The 15,196-nt window shown below is 46.6% G+C and overlaps 1 protein-coding gene and 1 pseudogene across 3 annotated transcripts in view; both read left to right on the top strand.

Moving 5' to 3' along the window:
- Positions 1–15,196, top strand: part of TBL1X (transducin beta like 1 X-linked) — a 203,226-nt gene that overhangs the window by 108,872 nt on the left and 79,158 nt on the right. The window lies entirely within an intron of this gene.
- LOC309855676 (ubiquitin-conjugating enzyme E2 variant 2 pseudogene) lies at positions 5,060–6,263 on the top strand (annotated as a pseudogene). The gene has a single exon. The product of its transcript is annotated as a ubiquitin-conjugating enzyme E2 variant 2 pseudogene (transcript).

Here is a 15,196-nt window from a genome sequence, read left to right as displayed (position 1 = left end):
TGTGCACTGACTCGGACCTTCAGCCTGGGAACCCGCTCAGTCACGCCGCATGACAAATCTTCTTCAGACAACCGAGCAGGAGGAATGAGCCCGGGTCCTGGTGACAGTGTCCTCTGTGGGCCCACTTGCCTTGTCCCTTGGAACACTGCATGATCCAGCCACACAGCAAGGACTCTTCAAGGCCCCTGGCCGCCGGGGCGGGTGGGGGGCAGAATCTGGGAGTTCTGAGCGCAGCCCCCTCCTTGTTCTAGCCAGAGGGGGCAGGAAGAGGGACAGTTGTGCCCAGGGGGGTCTTGGTGCCTGGAATCTGGAGGTGTGTCCGTGGTGTCTTGGCCAGTTTCCTCTGAAAGAAATGACACCATGGGTGAGTCTTTGATGCGGAGTTAGACATCTTTCAAGGCTCTCTGGCTCTCCTGAGGGAAGCGTGTTGAATAACACGTCTGCTCAAGAATGCTCTGTGTTTGCAGGTTTCAGAGCGTGGAAGGTGAAACTGGACCTGGGAATTTCCCCCTCTCTGCAGCGTTGGTGTCTTCAGGTAGTAAACAGGAGGTGACCCAGGTGTTCTGTCCCCGAATTCAGCCCTGGGAAACGGACGGGGGCCCTGGAGGATCGGCTTCCAGTAGCAGTTTTCTCAACAGGAAGTTTGATTCCGCATCATAATTACGCTCCCCAGACAAGATCCCGCTTCATAATTAAGAGTCCCAGTGTATGCATCTGTCAGTTCTGTCCATTCCGGCCGTTAGTGTCAGACTCATGAAAAAGGCAGCCAAACAAACTAGAATTCTGCTTTGGAGGTAAAAAGTCTAAATTCTGTTACACGAGGTAACATAAGTAGCTTAAAGCCACGAAGGGACTCTTTCGGTTAAAGGTGCTGATCTGCGCTGCTGCAAAATGCAGTCCATCTCCTTGAGTCTTCGTGTCAGGCATCTGCTCAACTAAATCAGCCAAGTTTAGGATTTACCTCGTAGGAAACCAAGAACTGGCAACAGGAACTTGTCCTCTGATCTGATGAAAACTACTGCCTGTGCCGTTTGGACATGGAGATGCTGAGCTGAGGGGAGCAAGGTATTCGCTGGGGACTTAGGGGGAGGAAACAGCCATCTGGTTTCTAAGGCTGCATGCATCTGGGAGGGAAGTGACTTGCCCAATAGGCGCAGATTTTACTCCTAAAAGAGAGCTGTGGGAGGGGTGCCTGAGTGGCTCAATGGGTTAAGCGTCCGGTCTTGATCTTGGCTTAGGTCATGAGAAAGATCCCCATCTTAGGTGCCGCACTGGGTGTGGAGCCTGCTTGAGATTCTCTTTCTCCCTTTCCTTCTGTATCCCACGGCATGCCTCATCCCACCCGCCACTCCCTGCTTTCATGGCGGCAAGATAGATCCATTTAGTTTGGGTCTTTGTATGCTTTCCTGAAGGCAAACAAAGCGAATTAAATAGTAATTATTAGCTTGGAGGGGTTGGATAGGGAGTGGATTGATGGGGTTAGTTTCTAGGCTGTGTTCGTTCATTTCGCCTAGTATAGACTCGGGTTTCAGCCCTTGCACTCATCATCAGTTGCTGTGTAACAACTGATCGCGGTCCACAGCTGAAAGTTACCAACGCTTAGTATCTCTTACTGGTTCTTAGAGTCAGGAATCCAAGTACAGATAAGCCTGATGGTCTGGTCCAGGGTGTCTCGTGAGTTGTAGTCCCATTGTCGGCTCTAGCTGTGATCGGTGAAACTTCTCCCAGCTGGAGGATCCACTCCAAGCTCATTCGTGGATGTGCAAGTTGGCAGGAAGCTTCCGTTCCTCCGTAGGGCTGCTCATTTCCTGGCTTCCGCCCAGAGTGAGTGATCTGTGTGAGAAAAATGGACATAGAGGGGAAGAGGGATTGGTGAGAAAGAGATAAAGAAAGTGCTGAAAACCATAGTCCTTTCATACCTAATTGCAGAAGCCATATACCATCAGTTCCGCCGTGATCTGTCGGTCACACGGACCCACCTTGCCGGATGTGGGTTGGGAGAGGCCAGGAGGTGGTCTCGTTGGGTGCCGTCTACGAGGCTGCCTACCACAGCACTCTGCCTTTTATACCATAAATTGGTGTCTTGGTTAGAGAGGACTCCTTTGAGTACATGACAGATTATCAGAAAATTCTGGAGGGGTACCTGGGTGGCTCAGTTGGTAAAGTGTCACACTTGATTTTAGCTCGGTCCCGATCTCAGGGTTGTGGAGTCCCCTGCTGGGCTCTGTGCTCAGTGGGGAGTCTGCGTGAGATTCTCTTTCTCTCTCCCTCGCCACCCCCCCCCCCCCGGAATAAAGAAATAAGTCTTGTTTTTAAAAAGGCTGGAGAAATTCTCTTTAATTTAGCCATGCCCATGGCGTGAGCTTTGGAACCATTAGAACCTTATAAAGACTCACTTTACTACGTAGTAGTCAGTTAAAGAACAAGGACTCTGCTTATTTTGTGCTCTTAATTGTATTCTTGGAGAGACAAATCTTTTTCCTTCCAGTCGAATGGAAACATTTGTTGAGTGAGCCCTGTCAGTGCCCGTCTTCACTGTGTATCCCTGTTAGTCTGCCAGTTACTGTCAGGACGGCTGCCCGTCCACATGCTCTTGCTGCCCCAAGACATTTAGGAAATGTTGATCTTTCCCTTTCAAGACACTGAAATTGAATTACCTTCCTGCCTGTCTTCTGTGCAGAGTTAACGAAAGAAAAGTTCATGAGATTTCTTTTGTCCCCCAAACATGCCCAAAGTTTATGCAATTTTCTCTCTTTCGAAAATTCTTTAAAATTTCTATTGCTGATTCAAGTGTGGTTGACCTATATTAGTTTCGGGTGCACACCATAGCGATCCCACAGTTCTGCACGTTAGGAACTACTGTGGTCAGCGTAGGTACAGTCTGTCCGCGGGCAAAGCTGTTGCAGTGTCACTGACCGTACTCCCTGTGCTGTAGGGATCATCCCTGTACTTTGGAAGTTGGTGCCTCTTAATCCCCTTTACCTCTCGTCTGTACCCCCACCCCCTGCCCTCTGGCTGATGATGACTGGTTGGTTCTCTGTATTTGTGAGTCTCCTCTTGGTTTATTGCTGTTTTTTGTTTGTTCGTTCATTTTGTTTTTTAGATTCCACATGGAAATGAAATCGTGTGGTATTTGTCTTTCTCTGACTGGCTGATTTCACATCACCTAGTACACTCTTAGTTGAGTCACGTTGTCACAGATGTCAAGATTTCACTCTTTGCTGCCTAAGTAGTATTTCGACGTGTGCGTATACCACATCTTCACTACCTGTGGGTGGACACCTGGGCTGCTTCCTATCTTGGTTATTGTAAATAATGCTGCAATAAACATAGGGGTGCTTCTATCTTTTCCAAATTAGTGTTCTTGCATTCTTCAGTAAATACCCAGAGTAGAATTACTGGACCACATGGTACTTCTGTTTCTGGTTTCTCGAGGACCGCCGTACCGTTCTCCACAGTGGTCACACCACTTTGCATTCCCGCCACAGTGCGCGAGGGTTCCTTTTTCTCCACTTCCTCGCCAGCACTTGCTGTTTCTTGTCTTTTTCATTCTAGCCATTCCAGCTTGTGTGACGCGATGGTGTCTCGTTGTGGTTTTGATTTGAGTTTTCTTGATTGGTGAAGAGGAGCATCTTTCCATGTGTCTGTTGACCGTCTGGATGTCCGCTGTGGAGAGATGTCTGTTCATGTCGTCTGCCCATTTTTAATTGGATTATTTGTCCTTTTGGTGTTGTGTGAGTTATTTACGTATTTTCGATAACATCACTTGGAAATATTTTCTCCCTTTCAGTAGGTTTTGTTTTGCCTTTTCATTTTGTTGATGGTTTTCTTTGACGTATTAAAGCCTTTTAGTTTGATGTGGTCTCAATTGTTTATTTTTACTTTCATCTCCCTTGCCTGGGGAGACTTATTCAGAAAAATATTGCTAAGGCCAGTGTGCAGGAGATTACTGCCTCTGTTTTATTGGAAGAGCTTTATGGTTTCAGGTCTCACATCTAGGTCTTTAATCCAGTTAGAGTTTGTTGTGGTGTATGGTGAGAAAGCGGTCCAGTTTCATGCTTTGGCACGTAGCGGTTCCGTTTTCCCAACAACATTTCTTGAAGAGACTGTCTTTTTCCCACTGCATGTTCTTGCCTCCTTTGTTACAGATGATTTGACTGGAATCATGGGCTCTTTTCTGGGCTTTCCATTCTGTTCCATTGATCTGTGTATCTGGTTTTGTGTCAGTACCATTCTTATCTGTTTTTGTGTCAGTACCATTCTGTACGAAATCTTCTCTCTTACTCGTGATTCGAAGGTGATAGCATGTCTGTAGCTCTTTGCTCACGGAGCGTTAGAATCATTCATCCGTTCATTCCTTCGGGAGATAGTGATTGAGAACTGTGCACCAGGCATTGGGCAACACCCTGGAGATGTGTAGAGGACAGAATAGAGTAATAAAGGCAGTTTTGAACAGTAATTTAAGTCACATCAGATGTAGAGAAATGAACCTGGTGATAAGTAGGAGTTCCGTTTTACAAATTAGGACACTCAGAAGGAGTCAATGAACACTTCATAGGGTCCTAATTTTCGAGTTGAGAAGGGATCTTAAGATTCTCGTCTGGCTCCTGTGTTTTCTGGACAAGGCAGCTGCAGGGCAGAGAGGGGAGTGCCTTTCCTGAGTGGACAGCTCCAGACCCAGTGCTCTGAGCCCATGGACATCATAGGCAGGAGGCAGGTCCCATGGTGTCTGTCAGCATCGGGAAGGTCAGAAACTTCCAGGTGAAGTATTCACCTGCACCTTTGAGTTCTGGTGCCAGATGGGAAGGCCTTACCTTGCCCTAAATGTGGACATTGCTTTGGCCCGAAGCTTGGGGGTGCCAGACTTTACTGTTTGTGGTCCTGACCCTGAGGCCCGGCTCTTGAAGGGCATTTCCTCCTTTTTGCTCTACGCTTTATTCTTGAAGGATTTTCATCCCTGCTATTCCAGTCTGGCTAAAGGGAATAATCCAGAGGGTTAAGGTGGGGGCTGGGGAAGTTGGAAATAAAAACAGAATCATAAAGAGAAGGGCGTTTTGAATGGTAGAAATGGGAGACCTGGATAAGACTTGTAACCGTGGTAAGAGTGAGTGGGTAGGTGTGTCCTCCAGGAAAGGCTAGCGATCTTTGACGTGTTGAGGATTTGCGGTGACCCTGACTCATCACTAGGAACGAGTTCTTGTGGTGAGAGCCCTCGGTATCAATCTGTTGACCCAGATTGGGCTGGTTGGCTGGTTTATGTGTGCAGGTTCTCTCCCTGGTGAAGTCAGGCACGTCGTGGCTCACAGGCACCACTGCCCCTGCAACGGTCTCTTGCAGGCACGCACGAGCCATCTCACCTGCGGGCTGCACACCCAGAGCTGGTCGGTATCAGAGCACTGGGTAAACCCGGGGACCACAAGGAATGCTACTCCTCCTGTACATTATTATAAAACCTTTTTATCGGGACTACGGGAGAAGATGGTGGTCCCCCCCAGGAGATAATGTTCCTTGTAATTTTCGCTTGTTGGAAGAACTCGGAGAAGCACAAAAAGGAGTAGGCGATGGTATGGTTAGCGGGGCCTTGGAGATGATGAAGATATGACACTTCAGAGGTGGACAGGCATGATTATTGGGCCACCAAGGACAAATTATGAAAACAATACATAGCCCGAAAGTAGAATGTGGAACTAAATACCCAGAAACAACTCCATCACTTAGATTTGTAACCAGAATGAATATGAATGGAATTAATAGTTCCAGTGGAATGGTGGATGCCAGAGCATAACGGACTTAGCAACATGGCACAATTCATACAGCTCTAAAGTTGTACTTCAAGAGCCAAGACGGCTGATGATGTCCAAAGAAAATATGAAGCTTCCACAGCCACCAGAAGGACAAACATACGGCAGTTGATTTTAGTGGATCTCAAGCTTGTCTTACATCAGCCACCTTCTACTCATGTTAATGTCTTGATTAAATATCACAATGCAAAAATACCCACACATTAAGTGAAAGAATCCCATGAATTCATGGAAAACCTGGACATTCGTAAAAACGTATTTAATATGTGTACACCATTATGTTTTCAGGTTACAGGAAGAAAAATGCAGCACAATTCTTTTTCCTCTGTAAAAGCACTGTCACTTAAGCATAAACTTGGAGTACTCAAAATGGAATTCAGGTTTACAAGATGAAAGCATGGAGAGATGAGTCAGATGCTGTGGAAGCACGTGTGTTTCTGAAAAGTAGAAACACAGCTCGAGGAGGAAAAACAGAAGTGGCATGCTTTGTCTGTCTTGCCTAATGAAAGAGCTTCAGCTGAAATTGAAGTAGCAGGTACAATAAATATTGTCACAAATTCTGCTAATTTTTGAAGCAGTGTAGGTGCTGACTCCTAGTAATAGCAAAAAAATGTTCAGGATTGTTTGATACCTGTATTTATAATAAAAAATCTTGCCGGGGGTGGGGTGGAGAGGTCGATAAATTCTGTTAAAAGGCGTTCCAGTGTGTTACATGTAACAGACATGGTAAATATTTGTTTACAATCTCTGCTTGAGAAATCAACAGAAAGGAAGTAGGTGTATGGATATGTGATTTTGAGATTAAAGTTACTCTTAAAATGTAAATAAAATGTGGAATGTGGTCTCAGACTTTTCTTTTTAGGTCTCATCCGTTTTTTCATTCGTGTCCTGTTTCTGGGCCAGTATCCCACCCCGACAGCATATGGTGTTTGTCGTGCTTTCTCCTTGTGTTCTCAGGTTCTCTGGGCCGTGACAGGTTCTCACACTTTGTTTTTTGTTTGTTTTTGTTTTTGTTTTGTTTTGTTTTTTAAATGACCCTGATCATTTTGAGGAATGCTTGTCATGCATCTTGTAGAACGTTCTTCAGTTTTGGTTTGGCTGATGTTTTTCACTGGATCAGATTCGGGTAATGAATTTTGGGGACAGAGACCCACAGAGGTTAAGTGGCCTCCGCTCACGTGCTGTCGGGGGTGTGTGGCGTCCACATGCCGTCCGTCTGATGCAACGCCCCGTCTGATGCCGCCCCGGTCGCTTGCTAGTGGTGGATGCCGACTCTGCAGTTACCGACTCTGCCGTTCTTCCCAAGCCCACACTCAGGGCACGCGTGTTAAGCTTTACTGGGGATTGCTTGTGCCTTAGGTTAAAGTACACCAAGTGCGAGCTCATTCACCAGCCTCTCGACAGAAGGGGATAAAGTTTTTTCCTAACTGCAAATCTGGGTCAACTCTTGTCATAAACTGAACATGTGGTTTGTCCTTTGCCATCTCCAGTGTCGGCTTCTTTAAGGTGGAAGTGGGAACTGGGAGAGATTTCTGGAAGCATTTCTGTGCAGAATCCACCCACGAATTCGTGGCCTCTTCCCACACCTGTTCCCCCTCATCTGACCTACAGCTGTCTTGTTGGCACATTTGTGTCTTGACGTCTGTCTTGGGTTGGCCTCACTGCAACACAGCATCTGATGTAGTTCTGGGAGAAGAGTTTTGCGCGCCCAGTTTGTAGGTTGATGCAATACTGAATTACTTTTCACGGATGTACTTACCCAGTCCGGCTGGCACAAGCAGGTTTGGGCCCTGTGGAAACGGGGTCTTCATGGGACGTGCAGGTTCAGGCTCTGGCAGGGAGGCCCCTGGGCCCGCGGGGAGGAAGGGGACCCCAGTGTGGCGAGTTCCAGGCCTGTGGGCAGCTGTCAGCACGTCTGCGGGGTGCACGGTGCCAGTTTAATTCAGCGAGAAAATCAAATTGGAGGCCTTGTTAAGAGACCTTCTCCTCTGTGTATTTTTAGAAGCAGCGAATATCAATCATAAATATTTAATGTAGTGTTTATAGACTGTAGCATCATAAAACTCCAAAAAGGTGACTCAGAGGAGGTCGGTGCATGTATTCCTAGGGAAGAAAAGAATTGCCCCAACACATCACGTGCTAGAAGGAGAAGCATCATTGAAGTTCTTAGGAAAGGAAGAAATAGGTGAATAGCTATCTTATGTGTCTTGTTAATACCAGATGTGGAACCTCGTAATTATTCTTTGTACGCCAGCGTTTTCATAACTCTTTCCTGATTTTAAAAAATAATGTGAGCAATTTGAAAAAATAAAATAGCATGGAAAGAAATTAGACTCCTCTAAACCCACCCGTGGAAGTTCCCCTTCAGTGTTCTGGTGTATTTTCTCCCAAGTGTCGGTACATGTGCGTGTGTAGCAGTCTGTGTGTTCCCCTGTCTCATGCTCATCTCCACTTAAGCTTCCAGAGGAAGCATGGGTCATCTGCCAGCATTTCATGAACATGTTTGTATGCATCTCTCCTGTCACGTTCGTGTGCTGTAGTTGACGGAGTACACGTAGTTGGAGATAGCGATCGCTTCCATTTTGTGCTTTGGGGTAACTTGCTTGAAGTAGAATTGTAGGGCTCTTGAGACTGATTACCAAATTGCTTTCCTGAAAGGTTGTTCCAGTTGTATAGTACTGGGGGCGGGGGGGGGCAGCCCTCTCAGGGAGCTCCCAGGATGGTGGTCAGCTGAGCTGGGAATGCGTGGCATCTTTTCATATATATATATATATATATATGTATGTATGTATGTATGTATTTGCATTTCCTTGATTACAATGAGGTGGACTATTTTCTCTTGTTAGTCAGCCATTTGCATTTTTTTTTTTCCCTGTGTTTTGGACAAAGGCCCTTTTAAAAGGCTTACCTTAGGTTCATTCTTTGAACTTGACGCTTTCTGGATTTTCCTTGAAGGCCAGTTGAATTAAGGATTTGTAGTGTCAGTGTGAGCTAAATGGGTCATTTCTGATGTTTGCTGGCACAATAGTCCTCTGAGTTGAGCCAAACTGATTTTACATATTAGGGCCGCATTTTTAAACAGGATGTATGTCCCAAAGCAGGACGTTAGCGATTAATTTACTAAGGTTATACTTAGGCATGTGTTTCTCATGTCATTGGTGCAACCCCTCCTTCAGGGAGTCTGTGTGCACAGAGGTAAGACCAGCAGTTGTCATGTAAGTTGACGTGTTCAGAAGTCACAGAGACACGTGCATCCCCCCCCCCCCCCCGTCCTCTTTCCTAGTATGCGTATCAGAAGTCAGTATTTTTATAGAATGACAGCTGTAGGAAAAGCACAGATTCTTATGTTAGCCAATAAAAGATCTTTAAAATATAATTCTAAATTGGCAAACTTGTCAGTTTGTTTCCACTCGTCATTAGCCAAAGTTTAGTGTTTCCAAAGGATGTGTACATGCGCGTGAGTGTGTGTATGTGGGTGACATCTGTCTTCTCGTACAAATGAATTAATTGAGTATCTACTTTGCGACAGGTTCTGTGTGGCACGTGAAGCACGGAACCGTTTTATCAGACGGTTGGGCACGGAATTTTCTAAAGCTCTCTGAAGCCCTTATTCAGAGAAACGCTGTGATAATCTGGCGGTGGGATTCCTGTCCTTTCATGGCATTGCGGGTGGAGAGCCTTCGTGGTGTCTGGGCGTTTGTGCTCAGAAGTACATTGACTAGGGGCACCTGGGTGGCTCAGTAGGTTAAAGCCTCTGCCTTCGGCTCAGGTCATGATCCCCGGGTCCTGGGATCAAGCCCCGCATCGGGCTCTCTGCTCAGCAGGGAGCCTGCTTCCCTTCCTCTCTCTGCGTGCCTCTCTGCCTACTATGGTCTCTGTCTGTCAAATAAATAAATAAAATCTTAAAAAAAAAAAAAAGTACATTGATTAGGGAAGAGGCTATCCAGGGCTTGAATGAGTCATTTCCTGCTGAGGGTCAGTAGGCGAGATAATCCGCGGGGAAATGGCCATTTTCTCCAATATCGGGCATTTCCTGACGACTCAAGATTCCATTTCCTGTCTGTTTTCGTACCCCAGACTCAGAGTTTTCTTTGTTCTGCGGTGTGCAGTAGTCCCAGAAGCCGAGAACGGGGAGCAGCCTTCTCTCATGTGCCTCTCCGGAATGTGGGTCAAGGTCGATGACTTTGAATTTGAACTCCGTTTCACAGGGCGTACAGGTGCGCACTCACAGCGCCCGCATCCGCCAGAGTGGATTCCTTCTCCCTCCTGTTCCGTCACCGGGGCGGTGCATTCGTGGTTCCACGTGAACCGAAGGCTGCGGTGATACTCCCCACCTGTTGCTAAAACAAAGACCGTTGAGTCCCTTTGTGTGGTCCCTGAGGACGAGCCTGCGGTGGGCCCCCCTCGCCCCCAGCCTCCAGCCCTGGAGGGGACTTCTCTCTTGTGTGTAATGGGCGGGGCTTCAGTCATTAGAATCATGAATTGATCCCTGAAAGTTAGGGGCAGACAATGTCAGACCTGAAAGAAGACTTAAATGTAACGCTAATACCAAGAGTGACGAATGGTTCCTGGCGAAGGTGTTTTGTTCTTACTTAGTGGCCCAGTGGGACCTGAGCTCCGTGGTTTTTGTCTCCTGCACAAAGCCAGTTACTTAGCATCGTTGCCTTTGTGTTCCTGTGGCCACGTGTGAGGACGTGGGACACCGATGGCGTGACGTGTCCCCCATTGTGGAGAGGAGGGAGCTTCAGCTAACCTGGGTCTTTACCTGGAAATGAGACCTGTGCCACCTGCTGAGCCTGGAAGCTCCAAACTCAGAATGTATAATGAGCCCAGAGGTGAGCCTGGGGCTGTTTGCTCACTGCAGGGGTGACCCGCCGATGACCTTGGCATTCTGAGACTCGGGATTTTACCTGCACCTTGCTCAGGTGTCTGATGGACCTTCTAGTGAGTCACAGTATTACAAAGTAACTTCAAACACAAAATTGCTTTTTTTCCCAAGAGAAAGCTAGTTTTCAGCTGGAATGGTTTGTGATGATTAATGTGTTTCAGATTGGTCAAGGAATGAAGAAGACGTTACGGCATAAGATTAAAAATTGGCAGTGGTCACAATTAAAGCCAGAATCCTGTGGCCAAAACAGACTGTCTGCTTTCATCTGGTGACCAGCATCAGCATGTCGGAGCCTGCAGGCACCTAGAAGTGATCACCGTGGTGCTGTGCAATAGAACTAGAATGGGGGGCCCGAATGTGATTTTCTTGTGGCCACAATACACAGTAAAAAGAAACCAGTTGGGGCGCCTGGGTGGCTCAGTGGGTTAAGCCGCTGCCTTCGGCTCAGGTCATGATCTCAGGGTCCTGGGATCGAGTCCCGCATCGGGCTCTCTGCTCAGCAGGGAGCCTGCTTCCTCCTCTCTCTCTGCCTGCCTCTCCATCTACTTGTGATCTCTGTCTGTCAAATAAATAAATAAAATCTTTAAAAAAAAAAAAAAGAAAGAAACCAGTGAAATTAATATTGCAACAATTTAATGTACATCAGGTTAATACTGCAGAGCATAATTTAATATGTAATGATACAATAATACATTCGGTTCCACTCTCATTCCATTTCAACAAGTGATCCCTGTGAAAAATTACCAAAAAGATATTTTATGTCTTTTTTTCTACCATCTCGTCTGTGAAATTCAGTGTGTCATTTGCGTTTACAGCATAGGTCGATCCCGTCGGAGACTCTGAGGTCCCTTATCTAGAGCTATGAAAACTAGCTCAAGATAATGAAAAGTAATTTTGAAGAAGAAACTTAATACTGTTTTTAGGAGGAGATAGTTTTAAACTTTGATAATTTATTAATACGTGGTGTTGGTTAAGACAAAAAGTATGGTGGGCATGTACTTTAAAAATCTGCACGAAGGACCAGTTCCGGAGGAACCATCTGGCCTGGGACATCCCCATATCCCTCCGTCCTGCAGACCACAGTCAAAGGGTTTTTCTTAGTAGCGTCGTGACCTACTGTGTCCAGTCAGGTAGCCACTATGTGGAGCTGTGGATCCTGAAATGTGGCTAGTGTCACTGAGGGGTGGACTTCAAAATTGCATTTCCTTTTAATTGATTTAACTTTAAACGTCAGTACTTGGCTTAGTTATTGGGAAACATTTAAGTATGTTGGGAGTTAGGTAGATAATGTGATCTGCGATTTCACGTCTACATTTTCTGAACTATAATAGCAGTTATGTATTTCCAGTGAAAATTTAATTTCCTAATTGAGATGTGTCATAGTGAAAAGTACACATTGAAGATTTTGGAGATTGAGTTAGAAAAAGGAACCTAAAAGATCTCAATTAATTTTCGATATGGGGTACATGTTGAAATGATGCTATTTTGCATGTATATTAAATTTCAATGTATTATGAAAAATAACTTTACAGGTAGCAACATGTTTGAAATTTAAAGCTCTACCGAAGCTGACCTGTTTCTTTTGGACGGTGCAGGTCTTCCTCCGAGTTCTCCTGTAACAAACGAATAAGTAATGCTTAGAGTTACAGGCTCCTGGTTAATGATCACTTCCCAGACCATGCTTTCACCTCCCCTTTGAAAAGCATTCTGTACATTCCACTGAATCATCTTGATGGTTTGTCCAGCTCTGTGTTGGGCCGTTTTCAAGCATGGCCACCTCAGCCTACCCCCGCCAAGCTCCCCCGGTATCGGGAGTTGGCCCCGAGAAGGCGGGGCTCGTCTCCCTGGAAAGGGAGCAGACCCTCTGTCTGCACTGTCTCTCTTATCCCTACAGCATCCCTGTGAGATAAAAAAGGCAAATCCCATTGTCCACGCAAGATGAAGGGCATCCAACAGGTCGCATCACTGACCCTGACAAAGGAAACTTGCAGGTTCAGAGTTCGGGATGGAGCCCAGGGATGCTTCCTCTGACAAAGGCGGTTTTTTTCAAGCTTTGTTTAGGCGGTGCCGCATCCCAGGGCTCTAAAGACATAAAATTTGGTGCCACATGCGGAAAAAGGAAGTTCCCAAACGGAGGAGCTGGTGATACTTGCTGACGGCGGCACTGTGATGTGAAGAGCGTGCTCAGGAAGCTGCGAGTTTGGCTTCTCCTCCTAGTCATCGGCCAGGACTGGGTCGCATGGAAAACGGGTCCTGTGGGGAGAGTGTGGCCGTGTGCCCACATGAAGTCCAGCTGTCCTGTTCTCCAAGGATGGAGGGGGACACGGGTGAGGGGAGACTGGCCAACTGGGCTCGAGGCCCTGTTCTGCCTCGTGAGCTTCTGCCCCGTGCCCAGAGACCTCTCTCTCTGTCCGCGAGGATCTCCCCTGTGTTCTAAGGGCTAAATGGAGTAGCCAAGACGAAAGGGAGGCTTTTTCTTTCTTATCCTAGGTCAGACGAGACCAAACGCAGTGTTGGGAGTTTGCATTGACATGAGTGTGTGGTGTGTATGTCATGGCCACCCGGCACAGGAAAGGACCTGATCTTTCGTCTTTGTGGTCTTCCCCCTGGTACCACCTCCATCCGCACAGCTCGTTGCAGAATATTTGCACCCAGTAAGCTCTCCGTGCATCCTTCTGCTCTTCAGTCATTTGCATTCACTTCCTCTCTCAGCGTCAAAGATTCGGTCTGCCAGCCTGCGTTTATTGAGCATCTACTGTGTGGACATCCGGAACTATGTTAGATGCGGGGAATATAGCAGTGAACAAAGCAGACAAAAATATTCCGTTCTAGTGGGCTGAGAAGTAAGTGCTCTGTGTGACACATTAGATGTGGTGCTACAAACGAGAGCCGGGGAATTCACTCTGCTGTCGGTTATATTGCATTTTATGGATTTCAGGGACCGGCGGTGTTTATCAAAGGCAGATACAGTCACACGCACCCTCCAGCACTGCGGCCGAAGCAGAATGTAGTAGGAGTGTTGAAGTACTGATTGCTTTTCAGTGTTACTCTGGTATATTTGAGTTCTTTTCTTTGATTTTCAGCCGTGGAATTAAAAACTCAAGTTTTAAAAATCTTTGTATTTCATAAGATAGGTGAAACACCATTTTCCGTTATATAACAGCACTTGCTCAAGGGAAAAAAAAACCCCGCACACTTTTTAATGTACCTTTGCCAATTAGAAAAATTGTAAAGTGAAATTGATTTCTCTTGGGGTTTGTGCAGAAATTAGCGAACTTACTGCTTTTCTCTGAGCAGGATCTTGTTTCACCTACAGAGAGGCTTGTGATCATGGCCGGTGGAGTGAGGCGAGCTGACAAGTAAGAAGCCGCGGTTTTGTTTCAGTAGCATCTTCTAACCCAGTAAGGAGAATCCAGGGTGCATTTTCTTAGAGTGGCAAAGCCGTTAAGACGTATGCAAACGCAGCACTTTTTAGTAATACGAAGCCTTCAGTAAAGTATTTTGCTTTCTGAGACGCTTCGTGAATCCTCGTCACGTTTCCCCAGTAAACTGGTTCTCGGTGCCCCACTGGCCTGCCGCACTGAATTTCCATTCGGTGAGAGCGGTCTCGTTGAATGGAGGTTTACGGCCCCTAGACTTTAGAAGAGATTAATGCAGTTAGACCAAGCCGTTGGAGGGTCCGGTGTGTGTGGATTGCTTCCTCACATTTATGGTGACTTGGACACCCCGATGTGCACGTGGCAGCGGACGGAGTGGCAACAAGGCTTACATGTGGGCTTCATCCATGCGGCAGTGTTCTGCGTAATCGAGCCACTAATATCCAGTAGGAGCGGTGTAACGGGGGAGCCGGGAGGTACAGCGCCTGCGTTTTTAATTTGATTTTAAATCGACCTGTTGTTTTGGCCTCATTGGCTAATTTCTTGGTGTCGTCGGCAGGTACTGCCTTGTGAGGTAGGCGTGATGGTGGGCTGGTGTTTGTAATGATTCTTCTGCATTTTAATAGACGCCCTGGACATCCTGAACCTGTTTGTACCTGATCATTTCGCTCTTGTTTCCCTCACTTCCCTGTCCGTCTCTGCGCTGAGGGCGGACTCCGTTGGGTCGTAGCAGAAGGCTGTAGGCCAGCGTACAGAGTGCCTTCTAGGTAGAATGGAAGTTGAGGTTCATTGAGATTCTGTGACTCAGACCATCCTTGGGGATTTTTTTCTTTTGTGTGTGTGTGTGTATGTGTGTTTTCCCATCTTGATGAGGAAGATGCCCTAAATACAAACATGCCGTGGTAATTACCGTACATCGCTAGTGGTGTCACCTGACCTGCTGATTAATAAAGCTGAATGCCATATGGTAAATGTTTTATTCTGTTAAATTTACGCAGAATATATTTGTTTGGAACAAATATATTGAACCATTATTTTTTAAGGACAGTAGCTTTAGAAGATAGAAACATTGAGACTTGGTGGACCGCCGGGCTCCCTCCAGTGATGCCCAGAACCTATGTGAACAGTCC

This window comes from Mustela nivalis, assembly GCF_964662115.1.
Source record: "Mustela nivalis genome assembly, chromosome: X".
NCBI classification, from domain to species: Eukaryota; Metazoa; Chordata; class Mammalia; order Carnivora; family Mustelidae; genus Mustela; species Mustela nivalis.
This window is presented reverse-complemented; position numbering and strand designations above follow the sequence as displayed.